Here is a 12250-nt window from a genome sequence, read left to right as displayed (position 1 = left end):
TAACTTTTCTACTTTAAAATTTCAATCAAAAGCAGAATCAATTAAATCCAAACATGGACTAGTAAATTTAACATCTTTATAAACTACTCAAATGATCAACCTTGAGTTTGAAAAATAAAACCAAGTCCGCGTTGGGGAGGGGGAGGGGGTGTTTCCGAACTACACATCGCTTCTTCGTGCCCAAATCCAAGTCATATTTTTAAGAGCCATAAATGCACTTGAACGAGCGATGTCCATGTCCTAAATTTTTATAAAATGAAATCATGTAAGTTTATTTTTATAACCTACTACTCATATGAATATAAACAATAAATAAATATGCAATGACGTATACCTTGAATTTTTACCTATATTTCAAAGAAAATATGGGGTTCAAGCCCAGTCACTTGCGACAACCTCCTTCTTTTTTTGCGAACCATTTGAAACAATGGCATTCTCCTTATTTTCGGGACATTTGTTCACATAATGCCCAGGGTTCCTGTACATTGAACAAGTTCTTGTATTCTTTATCGAGTTTTTTCCTACTTTCAACCGCCTTTTCTTAGGACGTCCTTTAGTTACTGATCGTGGAGGATAAAGAATATCAGCACCATCTATAAATTCATTATTTATCAAAGTGATATCATGTGCTGGTAATTTTGCTCCTCCAAAACTTCAAGCCCATTGCTACCTTTTTCAAGGCACCAACGCAAAGGCAAATAAGCACTTGGAATCATATGACAATCTTTTTGCAAGAAGACTCGTAATATGTGACGACAAAGTATTCCCAAGAATTCAAATTGCTTACAACCACACATTGCTAACTTTCCATCCCAAAAGACCTTGTGACTTTGATTATTTAAGCCTTCATAATATCTCAAAATATATTCATAACCACTCTCATGAAGCACTGCATATTGACTTGATCTAGAAAATTCTTCTTGAAACTTTTTGAAAGCAAATGGAGTGAGAACTTCAGAAGCTTGTTTTTCTAATGGTGACTTGGTCCTCAAAATAGTCATCTTGTGAGAAGCTAGCATCTTAGCATGCAATTGTGTTTGAATAATTTCTTGAACAGCAACATCAACCTAGAAATGAAAAATAATTTGAATATTACATCTACGTGTCAAAAAAAAAAAAAAAACAAAGAAACAAGGAAACATAAAAACATGGCAAAAAGAATATCTAAAATTTATGTACCAACCTGTATAGCGAAATCCTTTAATGTCGTATTAGAAGAAACAAATCTCTTAATGAAAGCATTGATATATTCAGATCGACCAGTAGTTGTCACTCCTCCAAAATATTAGCCACGAAGATAGGCTGGTACCCAAAAGTGCTTGATTTCATACAAACCTTTGACATGTTTGTTATCCTGCAAATTATATTTGCCAACTATAAGAGGCCACTGATTCTCAAAGTCCTCTAGTGTATCTAGCTTATAAAGTCTATAGAAATCAGCACACCATTGTGGATATTGGTTGCGAAGGATAGATGTAAACCAACCACTAAATTTTGAAGTGATATGCTATATACAAAAGCAATGTTTAGTCATTGGCAACTCTGATGCAATCGCTTCCTTCATCCATGGATCTTGATCCGTTATGATAGTTTTAGGCGGCTTCTTCATCGTAGATACAAAAGTCTACCAAAAAGAAAAAAGAATAAATAAGTGTGTGAAATATGCAAGATCTAAGAAATAATTTTCTTCTCAAACACCTAGCCAAAAAAATAAAAAATATATGGGTGAGAAGATACCTTCATCAACCACTTGAAAGCTTCTGTGGTCTCGTTCCGAAGAAGTGCACATCCAAAAAGCACTGTTTTTCCATGATTGTTGATCCCAACAAAAAATCCACAAGGCATGTCATATGAGTTCACTTTGTAAGTGGTATCAAAGACAACAACATCTTCATATTTATCATACCAATTAAAGCACTGAGCGGGAGACCAAAACAAATGTTCTAATTTCCTCTCTCTTCATCAACCTTGAACACATATTGGAAGTTGGAATTTTCCCATTTACAAGAATTGAAATACTCCACAAGGTTCATAGCATCATTTCCCGCAACCTTCTTCCTAACTTTGCTGAAAAGATTGCGAATATCTTTCTCAAAGAAAGGAAACTCTCCATGATTGATATTTTTTTCAAGTTCAAGCACACGGATGATTTGCCTCACTGAAAGGCCTGCTTCTTTCAATAGAAGAATACGTTTCTCATCCTCCGTATTTATGACTCGATTTTCTGGAAGCAATCTCATATCTGATGGAGATAACAACTCATGGTTGTGGCCCACAATAAAGGTAGTAACATGCCACTTGTTGAGGGAAATACAAGTCCCCCCAAAGCACGTGATTGGAAGCACCCGATCTCGGACGACCAACCTGGCGCCCGACCTCGGACGACCGACCTGGCGCCCGACCAGGCGTGCAACCTAGGAGCCCTTGACCTCGAAACGTTCGACCTAGAAAGCGTCCAATCTCGGAAGGCATCCGATCCCGGAAGCCGGACCTCGCCGACTGCCCGATGCGGTCACATCCTCCTACGGCCCGATTTGGGACCACTCCTTGAGCGGCTTACTCAACAATTAATGTGCATGGTCTCTGCAGACCTCCAGCTTACTCAACAATTAATGTGCATGGTCTCTGCAGACCTCCGGCTTACTCAACAATTAATGCACATGCTCCTGCTGTCTACGGATCTCCAATCCTCCACGGCAAATTAGCTCGGCTGCGTCCAGTCAGCCGTGACAACTTCTTGATTCCGACCTCATCCCCTACGGCAAGGCATTAATTCACATGATCGTACACCAATTCATGCGACGTGCTCCGTCGTACGGCAACCTGGTCCCGTCGCATCACAGGTAATCCAGCGCCCCTCTATAAAAGGAGAACCCCTCTACCTTGAAGGGTGCTGGACACTGAAACTCTGGACATATTTTTCTCCATATATCTTTGCCCCTCTGACTTAGGCATTGGAGGGCCAGCGCCGGAAACCCCGGCCACGTGGCTTTTTGGCAGGCCGCTACGGAGGACTTCGCCCGCCGACGGATCGCCACCAGCCAGTTCCCGCGGAGCTCCACCCTCTCAGCCGACGACTGCCCCCGGGTCCAATTTCCAGCATAGTTGGCGCTAGAGGAAGGGCCCGAGTCGTGGCCATGAAGCTGAGAAGTAAAGGAGCCTCCAACACCTCCCGGCGTTTCCCACCAAGTCCTGGACGCTCCGTCCAAAACTCGCCGTCTCTGGTTGCTCCGGTTCCCCAGTTCGGCCGGAACAGTTCGATGTCTTGGTGCAGCATGTTCAAGTCTTGGCCGCAGCGTCCAAGGCCTGCAACATGGGGGAGCCATGCCTGTGCCGCCTCCGCAGGCCCAAGTCCAGCCAGTGCACCCTCCAAACGGGCCGGTGCCCCAGGGCCAGAACCTCCACGGTTCCGCAGGGGCTAATAATGAAGAATGATGCTGTCACAAGGCTCAACCCGGGCTCTCCCCGGAGAGAAATGCCGGGGAGGAGCATAGACCAAAGCTGCAGCCTTCGGAAGCTAAGTCGGCTCCAGACCGCCACGGGCTGGAGCAGACTACTGTGATAATCCCTAGGCTGGGGGGCTCGACAGGAAGGTCGAGAACTTGGAACGCCAGATTGAAGCACTTCATAGCAGGAAGGCGAGGCGCGAGGGTGACTTTAAGTTTACCACCAAGTCCCCCTTTTTCTCCCAGATCGAGGGTGAGCCGGTCCCACCGAGGTTCAAAATGCCCCAAGTGGAGCCCTACAATGGGACTGCTGACCCCCCTCGACCACTTAAAGAGTTACCGGAGCCCTCATGGCACTGCAAGGGTCTTCGGAGGCCTGTGCTCTGCAAAGCCTTCCCAGCCACCCTTCGGGGAACTGCTCGGCTTTGGTTCTCTAGATGAAGCCGAGCTCGGGTATCTTCTTCGAGCAGCTCGGCCCGCAGTTCGCCACCAACTTCGCGCCAGCCGGCGCCAGCGGGCGAACATCGAATTTTCTCCTGGACGTCAAGCAGAAGGAAGGAGAATCCCTCAGAGAATACCTTGACCATTTACCGCTGCAACTTGGGAGGTCCGCGAGCTCGACTAGTCAATAACCATGTCGGCACTAAAGACTGGGGCTCGCTCCTAAGATTCCTCTCCTCCATCGAGAAGAGCTTCCCCGTTGACTTCACCAAAATGCTGGCCCGAGCTTGAAAATATGTGAAGGCCGAGGAGGCTATCGCTCCAGGCGGGGTGCAACCGAGCCGGCCTCAAAGAAGCAAAGGAAGCGCCGCGAGGAGCGCGGCCGCCTGAGAAGCTGATCTCCTCGCCGGGATGGGAACTTGCCTCGACTGAGGAGCCCGCCTCGACAACAGGGACGGCTTCGACCAAGGTCCCCGCCTCGACCGAGATCCCCGCCACGACCTCGAATGCACTCGGGGAGGTACGAGAACTACACTCCATCAACGCACCTCGGGCCGAGATCCTAATGAAGATCGAGGGTCGGGACTTCTTCAGGCCCCGCCCCCGATGCGAGATGTAGGAGTCCGCGCACCCAGAAAGTATTGCCGCTTCCACCGGGACCACGGCCACGACACAGAGGATTGCTTCCAGCTCCGAGACAAGATCGAGGCGCTTATCTACCGCGGGGTACTCAATCGATTTGTGATAGACCGGCATGAGGAAAGGAGGGCAGTAAAAAATGCCGTGCCGACCAAAAATCCAAATGACAACAGACCTATCGCCGGCACCATCAATGTCATTGGAGGAAGAAGCTCGGCTGAGGAGCCAGCCGAAGAAGGGTTCCCCCAAAGCGCCCGTGCACTTCTGAAGCCATCTCGTTCTCGAACGAGGACTTGGAAGGAGTTGAGATCCCTCATGATGACGCTGTGGTCATCTCTATGATTGTAAATAAATTTGATGTAAAACGCGTCCTAGTTGATAATGGAAGCTCGGGCAAATTTTTGTATTACCATGCCTATCAAAGAATGGGGTTGACAGAAAGCCAACTTCGGAGAATGAACGCTCCACTGGTCGGATTTACCGGAGACTCGGTCCCGGTTGAGGAAGAGATCAGCTTTCTTGCCATAGTTGGGCTCGCCCCCCGAGAAAGCACCGTGAGGACGAACTTCTTTATGGTCCACCTGCCTTCGGCTTTACATGCATTCTGAGAAGACCGAGGCTTAATGCCTCCGGGTTTGTGGTATCAACCTACCACTTGCTTGTGCGGTTCCCCACCGATCATGGTATATGGCGAAGATCGTGGAGGACCCAGAACGGTGGCCAAGCGGTGCTACATGGCGACCATGCAAAGCCAAAATCACCGCGTGAAGCGTCAAACCCACAGGAGCCCTACCGGGCCGAGGCCGGGCCAACTCAACACATGGACTTCGCCGCCCTGCCTCGCCGTATTGACACCTTAGTACGCTGCGGAATGACCTCTAGAAGAAAGCGGGTAGAGCCTGGTGAGTTTCCTTACCCCAAATCCTTTACAGAAAAAATTGCCCTGAGCTATAACGTGCAGCGTCGGCTCCCGCGCTATGAGCTCCGGCGAAAGGGAGCCGCTCCCGATACCTCAAATTCCTCCGGGCCACATGGCATTATAGATGAGATAGCCCGCAAATACCCGGCATCGATCCCGCACGCGTCACGGTTCACCGACTCCAGGTGAAACCGACCTGCAGACTCGTGAGACAAAAGAAACGGGGCTCCACCCCAGAACGATAGCGGGTGGCGGCCGAGGAGTAGACAAGACCCTCGATGCCGGCTTCATCCGGCAGGTCTTCTATTCGGAGTGGCTCACCCAACGAGGTCCCTTGTGAAGAAAGCCCAATAGGAAGTGGCGTATGTGTTGACCCCCTAATGGATTTTGATGAATACAAAACACTAGAGTATAATTCCCTTTATCTTAAAATTTAATTAATTGAGGATTTCATGTGCTTAATTAAGAATATTGTTAAGAAATGTCTAGGCAAGTTCCCATATTTTTCAAGGATTTATTGAAGAATTTTTGAGATGAAGAAAACAGATCAGGGACAGCCGAGACGTCTCCGGATTGTCTCAGAGACGTCTCTGGCACGAACAGGCAGAATTGGCACGTCTGGAGACGTCCCCGGCACCTGGCGAGGCGTCTCGCAGGGTCGGAGTCGACTCCCAACACTGCGGAGTCGACTCTCTCAGAGGCGGCAGAAAGGCCGATTTCAAGGGATGCGCGCGAGTCGTCTCCAAAGGACGCGGAGTCGTCCCCACAAGTAAAAAGCAGACTTCCGAGTCGTCCCCGAGGTAGCGGAGTCGACTCTCTCAGGGTATTCCAGAGGATATATTTTTCGTTGACAGAACTGCCGAGACGTCCCCGAAGTAGCGGAGTCGACTCTCTCAGAGAATTCCAGAAGACTTGTTTTTCGGAGATAAATCAGCGGAGTCGTCCCCAAGGCAGCAGAGTCGTCCCCATGCAAAAAGCAATAAACATCCCGAGACGTCCCCGTAAAGTGCCGAGGCGACTCTCTCAGAAAAATAGAAAAACAAGGATTCAAAACTGTTCATGCCTCAGAGTCGTCCCCGTAAAGCACCGAGTCGACTCCCAACATCGTCAAAAGTAATTTCATACAGCCGAGACGTCTCGCGTTGAAGCGGAGACGTCTCCGGAGCGCCTGGGACGCGACTGACACACTTTTACAGGTTTGTTTGAATTTCAAACTTCCATATCTTTGTGTCTAACGGATCTATTTGCTTTTTGGGCTATAAAAGGGAGCTCTTAAGTGCCTTCCAACAACCTCTCACCAACCCAACACAAGATCATTCAAGAGAGAAGAAAGAAAAAGAGCTTAAGGGAGTTAGAGCTTTCAAGAGAAGAAATCAAGTGCATCCAAGCTTTCCCATCTGATTTCGTGCTCAACTACTCTCTCCCACTCGGCATTCAAAGCTCACGTTCAAGCCAACGCGATCCACATCGGAAGAACCACCCATTTCCCATGCTTCCAACGGCTAAAAGGATTCTTCCGGGTTTTATTATTTCTCATTGTTATATTTGCTTGTTAAGAGCTTTCAAATCTTTTGTAAAACATTGATTATTGTGCTTGTTCCGGTCAAGAGACTTGGAACAAGGGATAGGCGTCCCAAGCCTAGGTTAAATTGGGGATTGTAGGGTTCGTTGTTAGCCCAGTGTAAAACAACGAGTTGGGTAGTGCACTCGCAAAACTACCGGACTGTAATCGCGGATTATAGTGAAATTCCTAAAGGTATTTGGAGAGTGGATGTAGGAGCAATGGAAGCTCCGAACCACTATAAATCGTTGTGTTTGCGATTGACTATGCGTATAGCTTTAACTTTACTTTAGCACATACACTTGTGTGTGTTTGTTTTAATTAGTCAAAAAGTTTTAAAACACCCAATTCACCCCCCTCTTGGGTGACCATCTCTGGGCAACAAGTGGTATCAGAGCAGGTGCTCTGTGTATTTCTTGAAGACCCTAACCGTCTTAGCCAAAGATCTAGATGGCAACACCCTTCAATAATATTCCTGCTGAGGGGCAGGCAACCAATAGACCTTCAATAATATTCAACTCAACGCTAGAGCCATGAACTCATTATTCTGTGCTCTAGATGTGAATGAGTTCAATAGAGTTTCCACCTGTAATTCCGCCAAGGAAATATGGGATAGGCTTGAAGTTACCCACGAGGGTACAAATCAAGTCAAAGAGTCTAAAGCGAATATTCTAGTTCACAAATATGAGTTATTTAAGATGGAACCCAATGAAACCATTTCATGCATGTTCACACGCTTCACGGACATAATAAATGGTCTAAAGAATTTAGGTAAATCTTACACTAACCCAGAACTTGTGAGTAAAATTCTCAGGTCTTTGCCAAAAGCATGGGAAGCGAAGGTCACGGCGATCGTAGAAGCCAAAGACCTCAACACATTGGGGCTTGAACAACTATTGGGCTCATTGATGACGCATGAGCTCCACAATGAAGCAACATGAAGAAGATTGCCAAAGAAGAAGACAATCGCACTCAAGGCTACTTCGAGTGTGTGTGAAGAAGAAAGTAGTGGGAGTGAAGAAGAAAGCGAAGATGAGGATTGGGTTTAATAGTAAGGAAGTTTAAGAAATTCATGAGAAGAAAGAAACCCTTCCCAAGAAAGAAGTTTGGAGGGAGAAATGATTGGAAAAAGAAAAAAGAAAAGGAAAGAGACCCAATCATATGTTATGATTGCAAGAGACCGGGACACATCCGTTCCGAATGCCCCTCAACAGAAGAAGCACTTTGGAAAGAAGAAGAAGAAGGCGTTGAAAGCAACGTGGGATGATAGTGACACATCCTCCTCCGAGGAAGAGAAGGAGGAGACCGCCAACTTGTGCTTCATGGCATTCGAAGACGATGAGGTATGTCAAAGCTCAACTAAAAATTTTACATTAGAAGAATTATATGAAGCTTTTCAGGAACTCATGAGTGATTGTAGTATGCTAGGAGCAAAGAATAAAGAATTAAAGGCCTCCAATCAAAAACTAAAGGATGATATTAAAAACCTATTGATTGAGAAGGAGAGCGTTAAAAATGTTAACACCATTGACCTAGAAAATAAAAATTCAAAACTTAGCATTGAAAATGAAACGGCAAAAACACTAATTAAGGAATTAAAATCTAAAAGTTAAATCCCTACTGAATAGTAATACCTCACTTGCGCAAAATGTTGAATCCCTTAAAAATGATAAAGAAGAATTGGCTAAAGAAAATTTTATTCTTAAAAATGAGGTACATAAGTACAAACCAATTGTGGAGAAATTTACACAAAGCTCTGAAAAATTAAATCTTATTCTATCCAATCAAAGAGCTGTTTTTAATAAAGCCGGATTAGGATATAAAACTAGCAAACAACAAAAGTAATCTAAAGAATTTCTTTGTGAAAGCAAAAGATGTCAAAAACTGAAAAACCTACATGCTTTCATTGTGGAAAAAGTGGACATAAAGTCTATTCTTGCATTCAAAGAAAGATTCAAACTAACAAGAATACATTTGTAAAGGGTAAAAACACAACTAAAGTATGGTGCCTAAGGGAACCAACTACACTAACCAAGAAGGACCTAAGAAAACTTGGGTACCTAAGAGCTTCACATGATTATTTTGCAGGTATGCCTTGCAGCCGGAAGTAAAAAGAGAATATGGTATCTTGATGGCGGTTGCTCAAGACATATGACCGGTGACAAGAGCCTTTTGGTCACCTTGAAATTGAAAGAAGGAGGAGTAGTCACATTTGGAGACAATGCTAAAGGACAAATCATTGGCGTTGGTAAAATCTCCATATCACCCTCCTCATTTATTGACAATGTATTGTTAGTTAATGGATTAAAACATAACTTGTTAAGTATAAGTCAATTTTGTGACAAGGGCTTTAAAGTATCTTTTGAATCTTCACTATGCATAATTAGTAGTCCAGTTGACAATGAAATCATACTTAACGGGACATAGGCATGGAAATATTTACATGGTAGATCTTGATGATCTCACCATGAAGGATGGCCAATGTCTTGTAGCCATGGATGCCAAAGTCAATGAGACTAGCTGGTTATGGCATCGTAGATTAGGGCATGCTAGCATGGATTTAATCTCTAAATTGATTACAAAAGATCTAGTCAAAGGACTACCAAAAATAGACTTTGAAAAGAACAAAATTTGTGCTGCATGTCAATTAGGGAAACAAACGAGAAGCTCTTTCAAGTCTAAGAACATAGTCCTCAACATCAAAACCTCTAGAACTAATTCACATGGATTTGTTTGGACCCACTAGAACTGCTAGTCTAGGGGGTAAGAAATTTGGTCTTGTAATTGTTGATGATTTTTCACGTTTTACATGGGTTTCATTTCTTGCACACAAAGATGAGTCCTTTTCCGCTTTTATCAAGTTTCATAATAGGGTTTCGAATGAACTCAATCTTAAACTAAAAGCAATTAGGAGTGATCATGGTACCGAGTTTGAAAATCAGCATTTTGAAAAATTTTGTGAAGAAAATGGTATCAATCACAATTTCTCGGTGTTGGGAACCCGCCCATGCCGCTGATATTTCAAAAATTTTTCAGATGGCAACGGAATCGGCATGCACCGAGTTCGACGTTCATCGCATGAACGTTGTTTCGAGACCTTTCGTAATTAGGTAAGAATTAAAACTTTTAAAACTAATAGGAAGATCAAATCTTCACCTTGCGCGGGTAGATGATCACCGCAAATCTGAATTCGTGGTTTTGGAAGAGGGTTCGTTTGAAGCCGTTCAAACGTCCGGCCTCTACGGGTATCCACACGAAGTAGAGAACCGATCAAAGCTTTCTTGTCTTCCCGGGGTGCTAGCTCCCTTGCAAAGACTTCTTTTGATGGCTGATCTCCTCTCTTTCAATCAACCCTTGATTGTGCTTGAGAAGAGGAAGAGGAAGAAGGAACTCAAGGAAGAAGAACACAGCTTCTGCAGCCTTCTTTCTTTTCCCCGCGTTAGAAGAAGGATTGGAGGAAGAGGAGGCGGACAAGGCTCTCTTCTTTTTCCTTCTTGTTGGCGGCTGAACCAGGGAGTTAGGAGAGGGTGGCGGCAGCAAGGAGAAGAGGATTCAATTGCTTAGGGTGCCGGCCCCTAGTCCTCCTTATAAAGGAATTGGAGCTCCTAACTTTTAGGAGTTCCAATGACAACTTGCCTAAGAAGGGGGGGCGCCGGCCCTAGCTTCTTCATGTCGCCCTAGCCAAGTGAGAGGGGCTGATGTCCCTCTTACTTGGTTAACCTAATCCTCTTCCAAAGAGGATTAGGTGCCTCTCTCATGGTTTAATCCCAATCCAATTAGGATTAGCCAAATTTGGTTCAATCTACGCTAGTCCTAATCCAATTAGGACTTGAATGAATCATGACTCAATTGAACTCTTCAATCCTAATCCTATTAGGAGTCATGTTGATTCATTAGATTAATAATTAATTTAGACTTAAAGAATCCTAATCTAATTAGGATGTATTTAATTTTAGTCCTAATCCAATTGGGACTCTTATTTGAATCCGAAGTCCTAATCCAATTAGGATTTCTAGGAATCCTACTCCAAGTAGGAATCCAATTTTAATTCAAAATTCCTAATCTCATTAGGATTGTAGGAATCCTATTCTAAGTAGGAATTCCAGTCCTACTCCAACTAGGATTCCCAGCCCTAATCCAATTAGGACTCTAGGAATCCTACCCGAAGTAGGATTTGTGTTTAAGTCTAATTAATTAATTCCCTTTGTTCACTTCTTCAACTTCTATCAATCAAATTGATTTCTTTGTGATTCCTAATCACGATTTCAACCATCGGATCGGTCAATACTTCTAGTGTGTGTGACCCCATAGGTTCTATTCTGACTGGTAGTGAGATATATTGTGATCTCTATCACTATATCATTAAAAACTCCTTTCAATGGGTTGGAACGATTCCAACTCAAACTCATTAGGGTTTATCGATCATCAAGATAATCCCTATGAGTCCCACCATCCACCAGTGACACCTAGCAGCATGTAGTGGCTACCCAGCAGAATGGAATGATGAACCTCTAGGTGCAGTTAACATGTGATACAGTCCTACTATCGTAGATCCCTACAGGACGAAGGTCATGGACAACTCGTCAAACCCCATCGTCTGTCATATGTCAAGATTTATTCGACTTGAGTTCGCTAATGGAAAACTCTTTTTCCACTTTATATTACTGCCCTGGCCAAGGTCTTAGAACTCAGTCTAACAAATCACATAGGATCACTCCTCTTCTATCAAGGTTGATAGATTCCTTATAGGTGCATACCCTACTCCTACAGTGAACTTACTGCAGCCAATCTACACTGCATGGACCCATATGGCTAGAGACCATGTATGTGTGCAGTCAAACTACAATAACCTCACTGTGAGTAGCCGAAGCACCGCAGGTCAAAGGACCAGTCACACTACTGCAACATCAAGCAAGTCACTGACGAGTGGATAGACATCCAAGTGACTTCTTGTCTTGGTCACGCTCAGTACCCTTGTTCTCTAACAAGTACCTGCACTATCACTTCAGTGTCCCTACACTGTGGACTCAAGTCTCGTCCATCCAGAAGGAAGGTGATCTGTGCACTGATCGGATCGATCACCGTCCTCGTGATGATCCATTGATCAGGAGCATTTAGAAATTAATCACCAATGATACATGGCTCAAATTCTCAACTCTTGAGAATATGTATCATCATCTTATTAATTTCTTGGACGATTCATAGACACATAAACAATATGAATGAAAAGATGCCTTTTATTTA

The 12250-nt window shown here is 44.5% G+C and overlaps 1 long non-coding RNA gene across 1 annotated transcript; it reads right to left on the bottom strand.

Annotated features, from left to right (window-relative positions):
* Window positions 1-372: 372 nt before the first annotated feature.
* LOC103700000 lies at window positions 373-2547 on the bottom strand. The gene is made up of 3 exons (XR_005507215.1): window positions 1738-2547; window positions 1184-1624; window positions 373-1067 (listed from the first exon to the last, which is right to left on the bottom strand). It is a non-coding gene; the product is annotated as an uncharacterized LOC103700000 (long non-coding RNA).
* Window positions 2548-12250: the final 9703 nt, after the last annotated feature.

Source organism: Phoenix dactylifera, unplaced genomic scaffold, assembly GCF_009389715.1.
Source record: "Phoenix dactylifera cultivar Barhee BC4 unplaced genomic scaffold, palm_55x_up_171113_PBpolish2nd_filt_p 000130F, whole genome shotgun sequence".
Lineage (NCBI taxonomy): Eukaryota > Viridiplantae > Streptophyta > Magnoliopsida > Arecales > Arecaceae > Phoenix > Phoenix dactylifera.
The sequence above is the reverse complement of the archived record's forward strand: the minus strand, read 5'-3'. Positions and strand labels throughout refer to the sequence as shown.